At 41.6% G+C, this 17459-nt stretch overlaps 1 protein-coding gene across 2 annotated transcripts in view; it reads right to left on the minus strand.

The window, feature by feature from the left end:
- The window catches only part of LOC131032476 (protein MIS12 homolog), a 139327-nt gene that overhangs the window by 41308 nt on the left and 80560 nt on the right, over positions 1–17459 (minus strand). The gene's annotated exons all lie outside the window — the stretch shown is intronic.

The following is a 17459-nucleotide window of genomic DNA, read 5'->3' on the forward strand; positions in this document are numbered from 1 at the left end:
GACTGCACAACGAAGTTTTAGTAACGACTAAGGACCCTTTGAGTTGGCCAGGTGGGTGTTTCTGCTCAAAATTTGGCTGTCACAATTAGTGACCCCCCAAAACCCTTGCCTGGCCTTAGTTGTAATTCATTGACCCCTAGAAAGTATGAACTTTGTTAGTTGTAAGTTAGTGATTCCTCAAAAGTCCAAACTTTTCAGGTCAATGCCTTCTCCAAAACCCGATCTCTCCCTTGCTCAATGAGTGACACCTCCAAGGTCCGATCTCAGAAGAGGATGCTTTCGTTGAGTGAGATGAACATTTTTAAGAGACAATGTTTGATATTTGATGAGATGGAAGTGATTAAGTGAGGCTAGCTACTTTTGACCATAATTAGTGCCCTACTAAAAGCCTAACCTTTCTCACCCAGTGCCGTGTCTAATCCACGACCTCACTTGAAGCTCAGTCAATGCCAGGAGAAAACCCCTGCCCAAAGATGGAAGAAAATGTTGAAGTTAATGAGCAAGTAAATGATGAAAAGGGGATCAATCCAAGGTATTAAGCATGAAATGAAGATTAAGGAAGATCAACAAGTTTGGAGATTTAACCGATGACCCCTAGGAAGTCCGAACTTTGTCAGTTAGTGAGCCCCAGAAAGTCCGAACTTTCTTTGTGCCCAATCAGTGCCTCACCAAAAGTCTGATCTACCTTAGCATCTCATTTCATGGCCCCTTGGAAACCCAATATCCCGGCCAATGCACATGTAAAACTCTGAACTTTTTTTAAGCTTGTCCAAATCAACAATGATGTATGTTTTGAGTGCTTATGCTTAGAAGACCCTGCCTAGGAAGGAGATATACGTTTTATTTAAATTTAAAAGAAGATGCAAGTTGGCCTTGACTTGGAAAACTTAATTGCAAAACATTTAATAGAAACATCAAGTCAGCCTAATGCATTGAAAGGACACCTCTTTACACCTCTATAAAAGATTGGATTGATCATTCCATTTGATCAATCCACGACTTCATCCTTTCATACAGCGATCTCTTACTCCATCAAGTGACAGCAATTTTGATTAGGCTTCAACACTTAGCATTTTGATAAGGTGAAGTCATTCAAAGGACAGCGAACTCCATCAAAGCAAGGCAAATTCCATCCAAAATCAGCGAATTGCCATTCAAGAACAGTGAATTCATCATCACAAATCAGCAAATTTATTAATAAGATCAGCGATCTGTTGTTCTCATTTTTGTTTTCAAAAATGAAGGCCATTACATAAAATTTTTGTGAAAAAAATGAAAATTTTACTCTATGGCATGCTTCCCGAGGCAAAATTTTGACTAATCCTTGGACTGGCTTAATCCTCAGTCCATCCTTGAACCACGTTTTGAATTTCGTCGCATTCTGGATTCGTTTGCTATGTCTTTCCTTCAATTTTGGGTTTTTTCTCCCTAACTCCAAGCGGGAAATTTCTCTTGAATTGCAAGTTTAAATGATTTCCATTGTTTTGGTCTTTGTACGAAAATTTTTGGATAATTACAAGTGCACTTTATTGAAAAATAAAAACTTGTAATTTGCTTTTTATTTCCCGCTTGATGTTTTTTGGCTTTTTAAGTTAAAATAGGGATTTTTTTGGATAAGTTACAAGTAAACTTGTAATTCTTTTCTAAAACCCCTACTTTAATGTCTATTGCTTGTAATAGGGATTTTAAACCTCTATTACATATGTGCAAGTTATTAAAAATTGTTGTAGGGATTTTATTTTCCCTTTACAAGTAATTTGTAACTTGCACATCTCTCTCCAAAACCCGATTTTGCCTAGAATTGAAATAAAGTGACATTTTAAAGTTGCTATTTTGCCCAAAAAACCCGATTTTCTCCATAAAGTGCAAATTGGAGAATTTTAAACTTGTAATTGCACTTTTAAAACCCGATTTTGCCTTGTTGATGGAAAAAGTGAAATTTTAAACTTGCAATTGGATTTTTAAAACCCGATTTTGCCTTGTTGAGAGAAAAGTAACATTTTAAACTTGTTGTTTGCTCTAAAAAACCCGATTTTCCTTATTGCATGCAATTTTAAACTTCTTGTTCTTTCCCAAAAACCCGACCAGCAATATTGGAGGATTTTGTTGAAGATTTCCAATGATTTTTGTGGAGAAATTCAAGGAGGAGGAAGGCGTTTTGGATTCCTTGCTATTTTCATGCATTTTCCAACTCTCTTCATGCCATTTGGAAGACATTATAGCTGGTTTTATGGGGTTGTAACAGCAAAAACGTTTTTGAAAAATGTCACGATTTGCCTCATTCAAGTGCCACGAATCTTATCTTTCCTAAATCGTTTTGGCTTGTCTTGCCTAGGCATGGAGGTTGGGTGCTTTACTTGACCGATTCTTCATGCTTTTAATGGGCATTTTGATACATATGGCATTTTTTCAAAAACGTGGCTAGGGTTTTGGAATGCGGTTAATTTCTTTTTAAGAGTTCTCCTTCCTTCTTTCAAAGATTGATCATCTTTTTGAAGAGGCATTTTCAGTTTGAAGCAAGGTTTGATTTCTTTTCTTTCTTTATTTCATTTTCTTGTTTTCCTGTTTTTCCTTTCTAGTTGTAAATGGTTGGTTTTGCCCCAAAAATTGGTTTTGTGAGAGAGTTTTTCCACTTGATATGCAATTTTTGGATTGCATTGTTCTTCCCCATTTTCCCTCTTTACTTGTATTCGGGATTTTAAATCCCGATTACAAGTTGGCTGGAAATCTTTGTTCTTCCCTTACAGTTAAAAGAATTTAACCATCTTTGGTTGAAATTCCAAGTTGCAAAGATGAAAAATACCCATTTTTTCAAAATCGGGTTTTTAGAACCGGATTATATGTTGAAAGTTCTTCTCATTTTCTTGAAGACGATCTTCCCAAAATCTTTTCATTTTCACTCATATTCATTTTCATCATCCGTACATACCATTTCATCCACTCATTTCACACTTTCATTCATTTTCCCCATTTAAAGTCTACCTGCGGTCAGCCATCCAGAACCCGAAATTGCTCCAAAATACACTCAAAAAACACTTGAAAATGAGTTCTAAAGGTCCAATTACAAGTGCAAACTTGTACTTACCCATTACACATATGAAGTTGCATGTTTGTTCCCCGCAATTGCAAGTTAATGCTCTTGTTTTCCCCACACATGTAATGCAACTTCCAAAACCCGAAATTCACTTGTGAGCCCATTTTTGCATCAATTTATCTCTTCCCTTGTCAGTCTGGTTTGCACACACGATCTACCAAATCAATGGATTAAGGCATGGGCCTTATTTTGCAAGAAGATTTCAAGAATGAAGGCTGATACAAAGAAGAGATACAACAACAATTCATGGTTGAGAGCATAGAATGCTTTCAAGACAAAGATGGTCATGACGTGAAAAGAGGAAGGCAGCCCTTTCCCTCTTGAAAAGCTAGTACTACCCCAAGCAAGAAGACGAGGATGAAAGTTCCCGTTCCAGTTTAAGATGTCTTTACCAATCCAAAATACTTCAAGTTCTAGCATCCTGAAGTGACATGAAGATCATCACAACACAAAGGATGATGCAGTTAGCGTCGTGTCTTTAGACACATGGAATAGTTTTAGTTATGCATTTGTAATTTTGTTTTGACAAGTTACATGTAAAAAAATAACTTTATAATTTCAAGTTAACTTATTACTTGCACTTTTGTAATTACATGTAAAGCAACTACAAGTTGTGTTCAATTAGGACTGTAGTTGGAATAAGTCTTAGTTAGTTATCGAATAAGTCTTGGTGGTTGAGAAAATCTCTCAAGTTAGTTAGGATCCTCCCACCTTTTTCTCAAGGCTCATCTTCTATAAATACTTGAGGGATCTATTGTAATCTTTATCTTTTGGAAAGTAAGCAAAAACTCTGCCAAAATTACAGAGCAAAGAAGTCTTTGAGCTTTCATGTGTAAATTCAAGAATTGAAAGGAATAGAAGGAAATTGCTCAAGCTTTGAGTCTTTGTGCTACATACTTGAGTTTCTGTTCTATATTATCTTTCTTGCAAGTGTTTCTTAAAGAGTTTGGTCACATTTGATTTGTAGTCTTTGTGCTGCAAGTATTTGAGGTTAATATAGATTAAAATAAATATTCTGCTAAGAGAAGCTATAAGTCTTTTTGCTTTCACTTGTTCTTAAGAGAATTTAGGAAGAGATTTTGTGAGAAATAGTTGTGAGTCTTTGAGCTTATACTACTTCCCATTGTTTTAAGTAGAAAAGAATAAGATATTCCAATCTTTGAGCTGTTACAATTTGTTCTTGATAGAATTAGTATAGAAAAGGGTAGATAGGACTTGATATAATCAAGTGTTTGAGCTTGATATTGTTGTCCTGATCCGAAGGAAGTGACGGAAGTCTTTGAGCTTTCAGGAAACTTCACTTCCTTTCTCTCATTTCATTTCGAAAGTTGTTACTATTGTTTTATATCAAATCGCTATCACTTTTCTGTGAAGAAAAAAGGATATTGTCATTCTTGAAAGAAGAAGAAAGATTGTTGTCCCATCCTATTTTATTTTCAAAGTTGTAGTTAGATAGGGGGAGCCTTCCCTTAATTAGGAGAGTTTTACTCACACGTTGTGGTTGAAACCACAATTTTGTATATTTCCCCAAGTGTACAGAATTTTCAACCAACACGATCCTACATCTATAATCAGACAAACATCAGCATTTCATATCAAGATCGCATCAATACAAGGGCAATTTTGGCCAAATTAGAGACAAATTTGACAGTACTAGCCAGTCTAGAGCTTATTTGCAGGTCTGAATTGGGTTTTACTTGATCATTTTCATTGAAATCAGACCTTAATGTGATGCTGGTACAACTTCAGGTTCCTTATGTTCAAGAGGTTTCAGTCATAAGATGCTTCTTTTATCACATTTTGATTAGCTAGCATGTTTAGAGGTGCAATTCATTTCATTAGATGATAATTTTCAGATTATAGACAAGTCTAGGGTTTATATTCATGCCTAGGGTTTTTAGTAATTCAGTGAGATGTTGATGATCTTAAATGCTTTTAGAAGGAACTACTAACCTAGGTGCACATAGACATTGAAATCATATCAAAACCCTAACTTAGATGCCTCTTTCAAGTAGAACATAGCAGCCCCAAAGGCAAGAACGGTCTCAAGGAAAACCCTTATCAAGGAAGACTCAAGAGGGGTGATGCCTGAATCAAAGATCACATCATTCTGGAGCAATGTAGGAGACACCAATCTCGGAAAAATTGACATGAAGAAGCTCCAAGGTCCCCTATACACAAGCAAGCCATCTGAATTCTCAAAGAAGTTGATCGAGAGCAAGATAGTAGGATTCCTTCCGGCCATCCAATGCAATGAATTGATAGTAGAATGTGTTAGACATTACGATGTCAGCACTAGAACAGTAGTGGCACCTGATGGTAGAGTACTTGCTTACGTATCTGAAACAGCCATCAGTGAGGCTTTCGACACCCAAGACCACAAAGGCATGGTCTACAAGAGCAAAGAAGCAGCACAAGCAATCTATGAGGATGATCTTGATAGATGCCTGGGTATAATCAACAAGTATTGGGTATTGAAGACTTAAAATGTGTAAGAAAGGAAAACGACATTGAAATGGACTTATTCTTAAATTTTATATTTCATGTATATATTTTGATGAAGAGAATGAGACTAAATTGGAAAAAAAAAATACATAATTTTTTGACATGTTTGGGCCTCTCTTTTTTATGCAGCCGAGTTTTTGTGCCAAAAACTTAGAGACTTTTTCCCAAAAACTTTGAGAGTTTGTTCTGCGAGTTAAAGGCATAAATACTCACCGAGCAAAAAAAACTCACGAGTTTTTCAAAACTTGTCGAGTATTCCATCTATGAGTTGAAGAGCCAGAAAAGATAGCTAACTTTTGAATTTATGGGAGGGACAGAATCATTCGATGAAGATACAGAAACCATGAGCATCAGTGGGAATGCTACCCAGTCAGCTCACTCTAGAGGATCAAAAAGAAAAGAAAGTCACAAGTAAGCACCTTAACACAAGAAGCATAAATCAGATTCTGGCGGCCCTTCGAATAGTATTTCCTGCATACATGAAGTAGAGATGAATCGGGCAGCTATTCAAGAAAGTCATCTGCCTAGAGGAAGCATAGATCATGGAGTGAATGAAACCATGGGGTCTAAAGTCAGCTGCCTAGAGGAAGCAGATGCGAAAAGGTAGACAAAAGAAAGCAACCACAAGTTCAAGACAATTCAATTCCACATGAACAAGCTAACAGCAAGGCAGGTGAAGATGAATATGTGGGCGTTGAGAATGAAGATGAAGAAGTGCCCTCTCCACCCTGAGAAGATCAACAGCTCAAGGAGGTGCAAATAGGAGAAGAGAAATCTGCTATCCCTGCTTGGCTCAAGCAGAGACTACCAAAGGAAGTCATTGCGATAGAAGAAGAACCTCTAGACGACTCAGACAATTTTCTACACAAAACTCAAGAGGTAGCTGAGAAGAGGAAAGTCGCTAAGATGTCAAACATAACAAGAGATGATATAGGATCGTGAGGGATACAGATTGCCACTCCAAGAGTAGAGAAGCTTGAAGGCGAGATCACAACAAAAGAGTATGATTTGGAGACTATATATTTAGTTCCTCCCACCACTAAGCAAGCCATGGAAGACTTGAATGAAACAATGAAGACAGTCCATGATATGTTGAAGGTAGAAGTAGAGAAGAACAAGAAATTAGAAAAAGAGGTGAATGTGTTGAGAAGCTACTTGCAGCAGTTCAAAAGACATGCTAAGGCAACATGATCCTTCAGCTACGTCACCACCACTACTTCCTCCAGACTTAGTTGCCAATTTAGAGAAAATGAGAACTTCATCCCACCTGATGTAGACTTGGATAAATAAGGCTTTCAAGAAGGTAAACGCATTTGTGAAGGAGCTAGTAAGGATATTTGAGAAAGTTATAGGTGTCCTTGAAAGAACTCAAATCCTCATGGCAGCCTATGATACTTTCATTTTCACTAGAGATTTCACCATGTTGAGATTGCAAACAATGAAGAATCTACCTAAGCAAACTTGAAAGATTTACAGTGGCCTGATTTTCAGCAGTGGTGTAACTTGCTCCGAACGAGGAGGGTTATCTTCGAGGATACCAGCAGTGGTGTAACTCGCTCCGAACGAGGAGGGTTATCTTCGAGGATACCAGAAGTGGTTGCACCTAGGTTGATGATGCAATAAACTTGATAGATAACAAGATAGTGGAGGTATCCGAAATCATACTTGAGAAGGAGATGAATAAAGGAATTCACATAGATGCTGATCAATTGATCGAGAGAGAAAAAGTTATATTCTTTGGAACTCTCGGAACGCCTTCGGAGAAGCAAGTGGACGACATACACTCATTTATGGTACTTGCTGACAAGACTAGAGATTTCAGGCCAAGATGGCAGAAAACGTTTGCCTTCGCTTCAGACAAAGTGAGCTTCACGGAAGATCAGTTGAAAAACATGTCTCCTACTCCAATTACAAAAATTGAATTCATGGTGTCCAAATTCGCTGAATTTGCAACAAAAGAAAAGGATAAGCGCAACAAACTTCTAGAAGATAGTGTGTTATGATCCCATGTGGCCTCACTTTTCTTATTGGAGAATTTTTCCTCGATGTTTGTGCCAAATGGATGTCACATTCCCATTGGCTGATATTGAATAATTTGCAATAAGATTAGGTTTTGTTGTAACAAACCCTAATTAGGGTTTAGGTGGCAAGATCTTGGCCCTTGATTCTGATTTAATCCTGGCCATTCATTGTATTTGGGAGCACTATATAAGCCCCACTCATTTCATTTGCGAAAGATCGATTAGAAGAGTTTTGAAGATTTGTTGCTTGGATGCTCCCAAAATTAATAAAATCATCGAAGTGTTGCTGACATATTGTGTTTCGGAGCATTTGCTTGTTTCTTCATCCTTTTATGACAGAACTTAACATTTAAAAAAGAAACAAAAAAAAAGAGAGAATGGAATTTAATTTAAGTATTTAGATGAATGAAAGATGCATGTGCATGATTGATAGTGAAGCTCCTATTGATCATACTACTAGCATTTCATTGATGGTGAAGTAAACTTGTTTTTAGCCAAGCTTAACTTCAATTACTATTTCCTCATTGATATGCTTCATCTTGAAGGTATCTATGCTTGTGGTAGTGATTTGAAAATCACCAAGCTATCCCTAGAAGATTGCCCTACCCTTGTGGAGATGTTCATGGCATGTCAAAGCAAAGTTTAGTTGAGCTCACTCGAGATTGTCAATCACTCTTGCATTCTTAGCGTTAGTTTAGCATTCCTAAACCTTACTCCTTTTTCACTTTTTTATCAAAGATCGCTTTTTTATCAAAGAGCGATATTGCAACATCATTCGTAGAGCAGCATTACATAAGCTTGAGAAGATTCATCTTGAAGAACAATTACATAAGTCCCTTTGAAGGTACAGCAAACACATCACACAATTGAAGCTATCCAACACGTCAAGACCTGACATTGTAAACCTTAGAGTCGCCTCAAGTGATCCTTATTGCATTCAGCATTTGAGAAGTCTTTGTTCAAGAGAGGATAGAGTATTCAATACTTTATTTTGTGCTCGATCGTGCATGAAAAACACGTCAATAGGTTCAGGTATGACAGTACAGCATTTTTTCGCTTGGGTACAAGTTCATATATATAGCACCCGATTCAGCCCAATTTTTTAAAATTGAAAATCTTGGAGTGCTCCATGTGCTTCAAATTAATTTATCCAATTTCAGCATTTTTTGGAGCCCCAAAACATTGTTTGAAGCCTCAAAACCCAATTTTATAGAATTTTTCAAAAAAATTTAAAACTTAAATCTTTAATATCTTCTCACACAAACTTGATCTTGGCGCATTAGAAGTATTTATGGAAATCTTTGTCATCAACACAGCTAAAATGTTCCCGATGAGAAAGCACAACAGCTATTTTATCATGTAACAAGACAATCTGCAACAAGATCCTCTAGAATAGAAGGATTTGGATTGGATCATGTCACGGGAGCGACATCCAACGACCATGATGTTGAAGCTCTAGTTGTGCTAGATAGAGGGAGTGTTCCTAGGACGAGTTGGTTAATGGTATATGTAGTCGGGAATAATCAATCATGTTATAGTGTCGTCATTATGTTGTGTCATCATCGGTAATTGTGTGTTATGGGAGTCAGTTAGTTCACCCGAAGGGTAGTTGGACGCGACGGTTGGTCGTACCCCCTCAGGTATTATATATTGTATCTTGTTCCCTCAGGAAATGATCATTGTAACGGGGGACTATATGAAGGAAAATATACTTGTTTCTTTGGAGATATAACACTTAACTTATGGCATAATAGCATCTCTTATTTTGTACTGTGCATTTACCTCTTATGTCTCTAAAATAGTTTCCATAGGCGCAACATCTGGCGCCGTTGCCAGGTCTAATCCGGGCATACATGGTTGAAGGATAAATAGGTCAACCTATCTGTGAGAACATCGTCGATGAGGATGATGAGTGACTAAACAAACTCTATGAAGGAGAGGATGCATTGACGAGAGACTTCGTAATCCGGTTCCAGGCAGCCATAGAAACCTTCATGCGGAGAGAGGCGACACGGGAAGAAGTACCACAGGGTGCAATGTGGGACACTCTCAACGTCAATCCAGCAGCAAACAAGTTGTTGCACCAACTCCCTCGTCTCCTGGCCCAAGCATCCCTCGCCCACCAGCACCAAAGGGAGGAGACTGAGCGAGAACAAAGACGATAGCAAGTTCTCCGTAATTAGGAGGAAAACAACTAGCGACGGGAAGAAGAGCGTGATGAAAGACGTCGGAGGGGAAACTAAATCCTAAACCCCTACGGGAGGAATAGAGCAATACTGTCATAATCCCGGCACAATGTTCACATAAATTGTGGCCCAAAGGGAAAATAATAAGAGTTTTTTTTTGTTTTGTGTACATAATGTGTGCTTGCTATGTACGCAAGTGATTCATACCCATTATACTAAATAAGGACAAAAATAAAAAGATACAAAGTGACGAACGGGAAGTGGCACAAAGAGCGTTGAATCTCAGACAACAGATAGAACGAAAGCATAGGCTAAGGCAGCTTGCCGAGGGAGGACCGGCCGAGGGGTTGCTCGAAGGGAACCCAAGAGGTGTCACAGAGGTTGCGGAGGCAAAGAAAGACGGAGATAATTTCACTCTCTATACTATCGTAGGGTGGCCCGAAGGGAACCTAGGAGGCACGGAGGGTGTCGAAAGCGAACTCTACAATTCGCCAGAATACCACTGTAGGATAAGAAGTTGCAAAGAGTTGGTGGAACAAACAAGGCAAAGTCTAAACCTGATCGACGCTACCGGAGACCTACTAAAGAAGTTGTCCAGTTAGGAGGGCAACCGGAGGGAAACGACCGAAGGTGACAATACGGCCGAAGGTGTCAAGGGAGCACAAGGGTATTGTACAGGAGGCAATTTGTTCGGTTTAGGGTCAACAACCTTCTCTGGAGGACCCACGAGTGGAGGGTCAACTGCAGGAGGCCGAGGTGAAGGATCACCAGCTACAAGCACACAAGGCACCGGAGGAGCGAGACCCAGTGGTGGGATGGCAAGTAAGCAAAAATTGCCAAAGTTCACAGGCGATGGCAAGGAAGATCCCGTACGGCATTGTCATACATGTGAAACAATTTGGTCGACCAATGGGGTGACCGATCATGACGACTGGGTGCAGCAATTCTCAGCCACGCTAAGAGGAGTTGCCATTGATTAGTACTCTGACATGGACAAAACTGAGATTGAGACATGGGAGAACTTGGAGATGGCATTTAAAGCAAAATTTCGGTTGCTAAGAGATGATAACGAAATTGTAGCCGAAATCTACGGTACCAAGCAAGGTACTAAGGAGACCGTCCGCGCATATAGCCGAAGGATAAAGGAATTGTTGGGCAAGATGGAAAGCCAACCGAAGGGTGGATTGGAGAATCGGTGGTTTGTGGAAGGATTGAGATCCTCCCTGCGTAGGAAAATGAAAATTGTTCCACCAACGTCATATGAGGACGCCTATAATAGGGCGATGGACTTGGAAAGCGAACATAAAACATCAAAAAAGAAGAAAAATAATAAATCTTCATCGGACGAGGACAATGACTCTTCCGAAGGGAGCAACAGCAACGGGGAGTCAAGTAAAAAGGTGCAAGCGCTCTAGAAAGACATGGAGCAAATGAGGAGAGAATTTAAAGCAATGAGAAGCACGGGTCGGACTGAAGGGGATGTATGGTGCATGGAGTGCAAAGAGGAAGGACATACGAAGGGTACCTATCCAAAGAAGTCCTTCTGCGAGATTTGCCAAGTGATGGGACACTCCATCAAGGAATGCCCGTAGAACATGAAGACACGGAATGCACAAGTGCTATTCACTGAGCAAGCCACAACATCTACACCAGTGGGTACGGCCCAACAGAACAACAGAACGGCATCCTCTGGAGGGTACCGGAACAATAGACGAAACGGAAGCAATAATAGTAATAATAATAACAATAATAGGAGTCGTATCCAGTATGATGCCAAGGGCCGACCTATGATCCAGTGTAGGGCCTGCAGTCAGTGGGGGCACTTCGCTCGAGATTGCACAAAGGAGGCTAACCAGCAGCATCTCTGCCGATGGTGCGAACTGGGGGACCAAGAGGATACAAACTGCCCAAAACCCGGAGACAATCTTTTGAACATTGAACCTACACAGGGAGAGGTATTGGCGGTTACGAGGGCGCAGGCAAAGATGGCCTCCTACCTAGACCCCCGCATAGAAATGGAACGAGTACGGGAAGCAAGGGTGCAGATTACGCAGGAGATGACCGCACAATAGAGAAATAGCGGGAAGGCCACAAGCACGTCCCAGACTAAGGGGGAAGAAAACATCCTGAGGCAAGTCTTGCAAATGTAGGTACTCGTGAGAGTCCAAGACCTCCTCGAAACCATGCCGCACTTAAAAACGGCTATCCTAAATGTTGTGCCCGCACAAAGTCACTAAGCGAAGAAGGCTGAAAGCTCTACGGTAGACCCAATGTTCTTAGTTGTTAACAGTGGACGCCACCCAGCCGTGGTAGAAATGGGCATCCTCGGGACCACCCTGACGTACACCATCATGGACGGAGGGTTAGGAGTAAATATGCTCCTAGAGGAGACATGGAAGAAACTGGGGAAGCCCACGTTGTGGCCCCCCACGTTTAATCTATTGGGAGTAGACCAGCATGGGATTAAACCCCTCGGGACACTCATGGCACAGCAGCTGATGATCGGCACACAGCCATTCGTGTTGGATTTTATAGTGATCCCGTTAAAACAAAAAGGGTATGACGCCATCCTCAAACGGGGGTGGCTAATTGCCGCCAAGGCAAAGCATGACTGGAAGAGAAATACACTCTCGTTAGAGAGCATGGGGAGAAAGTACGTGACAGACCTCCGAACGCAGATGGTGAGCTAGGAGTTGGCATCCTCCTCGAAGTTGGAGTCAGATGGAGACCGATGAGAGGAAGATGAAGGCCGACCGCGAATGGAGCCCAACGGCGAAGGGGTTCTAGAATTAGAAGCATGCTTGGGGGATGACGGGGATTCTATGAACGGCCTCTTCCATTGGCAGATGGAGGATTATGAATTGTTCACACCCTCGTGTAATGTGTTGAGCATCGAAGAACAACCGGAGGTATTCCCCCATAGTACAAAGAATACAGGGAGGGGGAGGCTCGTGTGAATGACACTCTGGCACACCAGTTTCCCAAAGACGGACCCATCAAATACAAGGAAGCCAAGTTGAAAGAAACAAATTTAGGAGAGGCAAGCGATCCCAAGAAGATTCTTGTGGGAGATGACAGAAACCCGATGCTGAAGGCTGTAGCATTTAAAATTTTCCTAGAGTATAAGGATGTGTTCATGTGGACCTACAAGGACCTGAAGGGTGTACCCCCGGAGCTATACGTACACCGCATTACATTGGTACCCAGAGCCCAACCTGTAAGGAAGCGACCCTACCGTATGAATAAAAACTATGTCGCACGGGTGAATGAAGAAATTGAACGTATGCTGGAAGCGGGGATAATTTTCAAAGTACAGCCAAGTGAATGGGTGTCCCCCATTGTGATCTCACTCAAAAAGGACGGCGACCAGATCTGAATGTCTGAACGCAGTCACCATCAAGTACCCCTTTCCTATCCCCTTCACCGACAGTATCCTAGAAGAAGTGGTTGGACACGAGATGTACTCCTTCAGGGATGGGTTCTCTGGGTACAACCAAATATCCATTGTTGAGGAAGACAAGCTAAACACAACCTTCATAGTGGAAGACGGTGTATATGCATACAATCGAATGCCCTTCGGCCTGTGTAATGCACCAGCGACCTTCCAGCGTATCATTTTGCACATCTTCAACAAGACGTCTACAGGGAACTTCAAGGCCTTCCTGGACGATTGGTCCATTTATAGCAGCCAGGACACGCATCTCAAAGCCCTCAGGGAGTGCATGGAGAGATGTCGAAGGGCACAGCTAGCCCTCAATCCAAAAAAATGGAGGTTCATGGTGCCACAGGGAAAATTACTCGGGCATACTGTGTGCAAGGAGGGACTAAAAACAGACCCTAACAAAATCAAAGTCATAGTAGAGATGGAAACCACGACGGGGATCACTGGAGTGAAGCCCTTCCTTGGCCATGTGGGGTACTACAAGAGGTTCATCAAGAACTTCGCCGAAGTCTCCCACCCCTTGGACAAACTTACTCGAAAGGGGGAGCCATATGTCTAGACGAAGCTACAAAGCGACGCATTCGAAGAGTTGAAGACAAGATTGTTGGGAGCCCCCATACTCACCTACCCGAACTGGGACAAGGAATTCCACGTCCACATGGATGCATCAAATTACGCCATTGAGCTACACTAGCTCAGGTAGGGGGGCACGGGCTGGATCACTCAATATACTTTCCAAGTAGATTAAGGCCGAGAAGAACTATAGCACCACAGAGCACGAAGCCCTCGACATGGTCTACTCCTTGCAGAAGTTTAGGCACTACCTTTTGGCCACACCATTCACCTTTTATGTAGACCATCAGGCACTTATGTATTTGGTGAACAAGCCCATCATCCAAGGAAGGGTAAGTCGTTGGCTCTTGTTGCTTCAGGAGTTCACATTCACAATTGTGGTGAGACCGAGACGAAGCCATGTCATAGCAGATCAGTTGTCTCGGATCAAGTCAAGGGAACCTCCGGAGGGAGTAAATTCAGACTTCCCAGATGCACACCTGTTTCGGATAGCCGTACTTCCCTCGTGGTACAAGAATATTGGGGAGTACCTTTCGTCATCTCGATTTCCGAAGGACATGCCTCCAGGGGAACGAGGGAAACTAGTGTTAAGGAGCAGGACTTTCCAGTTAATTAATGGCCTACTATATAAAATGGGAGGGGACCAAGTACTAAGGCGCTGCGTTATGGAGGAGGAAGTTCCTAGTGTCTTGAGGGAGGCACATGAGGGCCCCGCAGGTGGACATATGGGCCTGGACAGGACAGCACGGAAGGTGTTGCTAGCAGGGCTATGGTGGCCCACGGTACACAACGATTCTCGAGAGTGGGTCGTGGGTTGTGACACTTGCCAACGGGTAGGAAAACCCTTGAAGCGGGACTTTACACCCTTAAACCCTTCACACGCACTGGAACTATTCGAACGGTGGGGACTTGACTTCGTAGGGCCTCTCAAGGCTAGCCATGCACGTCGATGCCGTTACATTGTCGTCGCTACAGAATACTTAACTAAATGGGTGGAGGCTAGGGCTCTCTCGGACAACTCTGCAGTAAGTACGGTTAGATTCATCTATGAGCAGATTATTATAGATACGGCATCCCTATTCAATTGACCAGTCACAGAGGAAGACATTTCGTCAACCATGTGGTAAAGTTATTAACGACTGAATTCAAAAAATTTCATTCTCTATCGAGTCCTTACTACCCTCAGGCGAAGGACAAGCTGAGGCCACAAAAAAAAGCTTGGTCGCAATTATCTACAAGTCTTGCGGAGTTGAAGGGGAGCATTGGGAGGAAAGGTTACTATCGATGCTGTGGGCCTACCGCATGACCTACAAGACCACCACGGCCCACACGCCCTTCCAGTTGATGTATGGGCAGCAGGTCGTAGTCCCTTTGGAATTCATGGTACCAAGTTTGCGGATCGCTATTGACAATAAATTAGGAGATATGGAAAGCGTACGAGAGCGATTGCACGCCCTCAATAAACTCAAGGAGCGGAGGATGCTGGCACAATGGGCAATCGAGGTCGCGCAGCAGCGAAGGAAGCATTGGCACGATAAGCACCTCCGAAAGATGGGCCTTACCCCGGGTCAGTTGGTGTTGAAATATAATGGAAAAAATGAGATAAAACCAGGGAAATTTAAAGTAAAGTGGTTGGGGCCCTACAGAGTCTGGAAGGTTGGGGCGAAATGGTCAATCAAATTGGGGACGTGTTGTCACCTTTTTCACACATCGCCCCATTGCAAATGGGTACCCTCTCTTTTCCTACTTTCTAGGGCTTTTGTTAGTGTCCCGTGGCCTTCCGCTTTAGTTTTGCCAAGCCTTGCCCAGTTTTGAGCAGTTCAGGTCCTCAGGATTGAAATTTAGTTTTTGCAAACCATGTGATTCCAGAGTATGAACACCGCCAAAGTGCTTAGAAAGGCCAAAGGACGAAGATCGCAATTGATTTGGACGAACTTCGACAACTTTCTATTTTTACAAAGTTTGCTTTTTTGCTTTTTCATATTTTTTAGGAAGTTTTGTTTCTGGCATTTTTAGCCCGATCCCCGATATGGCTATTTTTAGAAAGTTTTTCCTATTTTTTATGGATGTCTGCTTTTTGCTTTTTCAGAATGGGAATCTACGGTTTGCACTGATACCACTGACCTGCTTCGATCGGGATCCAAAATTTCCAAGTTCTAACCTAAAAAGCCAGTTCCCTACATTTTAAGAGTCATAATGCTTCAGATGATTTACTTGAGTATGGATTTCAAATTTCAAGTTAAATTGGTTAAATTTGGTTAAAATGTGAAATTTTGAAATTTTCCAAAATTTTTCTAAGTCTGGCTAATGGATAAGGTTGAGTGTCATGACAGGTGTTCAGAAAATCCGCCCAAGCAAAGGTTTGCCATGTTGGGGAGATGATCAAGGTTCGCCATGAATGGAAGTGCATCAAAGTCCGCTATGGTGAAGGGGAAGCAAAAGTCCGCCGAAGGAGAGATCGTCAAAGTCTGCCCTATCATGGGGAAGGCTCAAAGTCTGCCTTGTAGAATGGTACCAAAACTCCGCCCTATGCCTTAGGTAGGGTCACCTCCAAAGTCCGCCCATGTTGAAAGCCTTCTAGAGTCTGCCTTGAAGAATGAAGAGGATGCCTTCAAAAACTCCGCCCTATACTTGAGACTTCCTAAACTCCGCCCAAGGAGAGGTCATCAAACTCCACCCCATGGAGAAACACTCAAGACTCCGCCATGCCTTGAGAGGTGTCTTAAACTCCGCCTTGGTTGAGCTATCTCCCAAAAGTCCACCATGTAGAGAGATGTCTAAAGTCCGCTCATGGGAAGCCTTCCTAAACTCCGCCATGCCTAGAGAGATGTTTGATGTCCACCATAGGAGATGCATCTAAACTCCGCCCTATGCCTTGAGAAGGTAATGAAAACTCCACCCTTGGTGATAGACCAAAGTCCGCCCTCCATGATGCCTTGAAAGTCCGCCTTGGTAGCCATAACTCTGCCCATGTTGAGTGTAGGAGATGTTCAAAAAGTCCACTCAACCATAACCAAGCTCAAGGAGACCCTCTTAAAGTCTGCCTAGAGAGATGTTTGAAGTCCGCCCAAGTATGATGCCAAAGAAAATGGTGGGGTCAAGAAAGTCCGCACAAGCATGAGAATGAAGTCAAGTAAACATGCTAGAGAGCCTCCAAAAGTCCACCCAAGCATGAAGATGCACACTAAAAACTTCGCCCTACTCTTGGAAGTCAACCAAAGTTAATAAATTTTGAGTGATGTCATCAAATCTTCCCAAAAATAAAACTCCTAATCGAATTAGAAAGTTGGAAAAAGAGATTTCAAAGATTATTAAGTTGGAAAGTCAAAATGGAAACTCATAATTAAAATTGGAAAGAAGATATTTTGCAAAATCAAGAGGATTTTCGAACTGAGGTCTGAATTAGAAACTTTTGGAATATAATGTTTTACTAGCCTAGTTCGAATTAATAAACTGAAAACAAATTAGAAACTTGCATAAGTGAAGGATTTTCGAACTAAAGAAGATGACAACACTTTCCCAAAATACGAGTTAAATTTAGAAATATGAGTTGGAGGGTTTTGCGTGTTTCTGATTGGGAATTCAACTTTATTTACAAATACTTGATTTGTATCTTCATTTTTACACACCAAGAAGTT

This window comes from Cryptomeria japonica, chromosome 3 (genome assembly GCF_030272615.1).
Source record: "Cryptomeria japonica chromosome 3, Sugi_1.0, whole genome shotgun sequence".
In the NCBI taxonomy this organism is placed as follows: domain Eukaryota; kingdom Viridiplantae; phylum Streptophyta; class Pinopsida; order Cupressales; family Cupressaceae; genus Cryptomeria; species Cryptomeria japonica.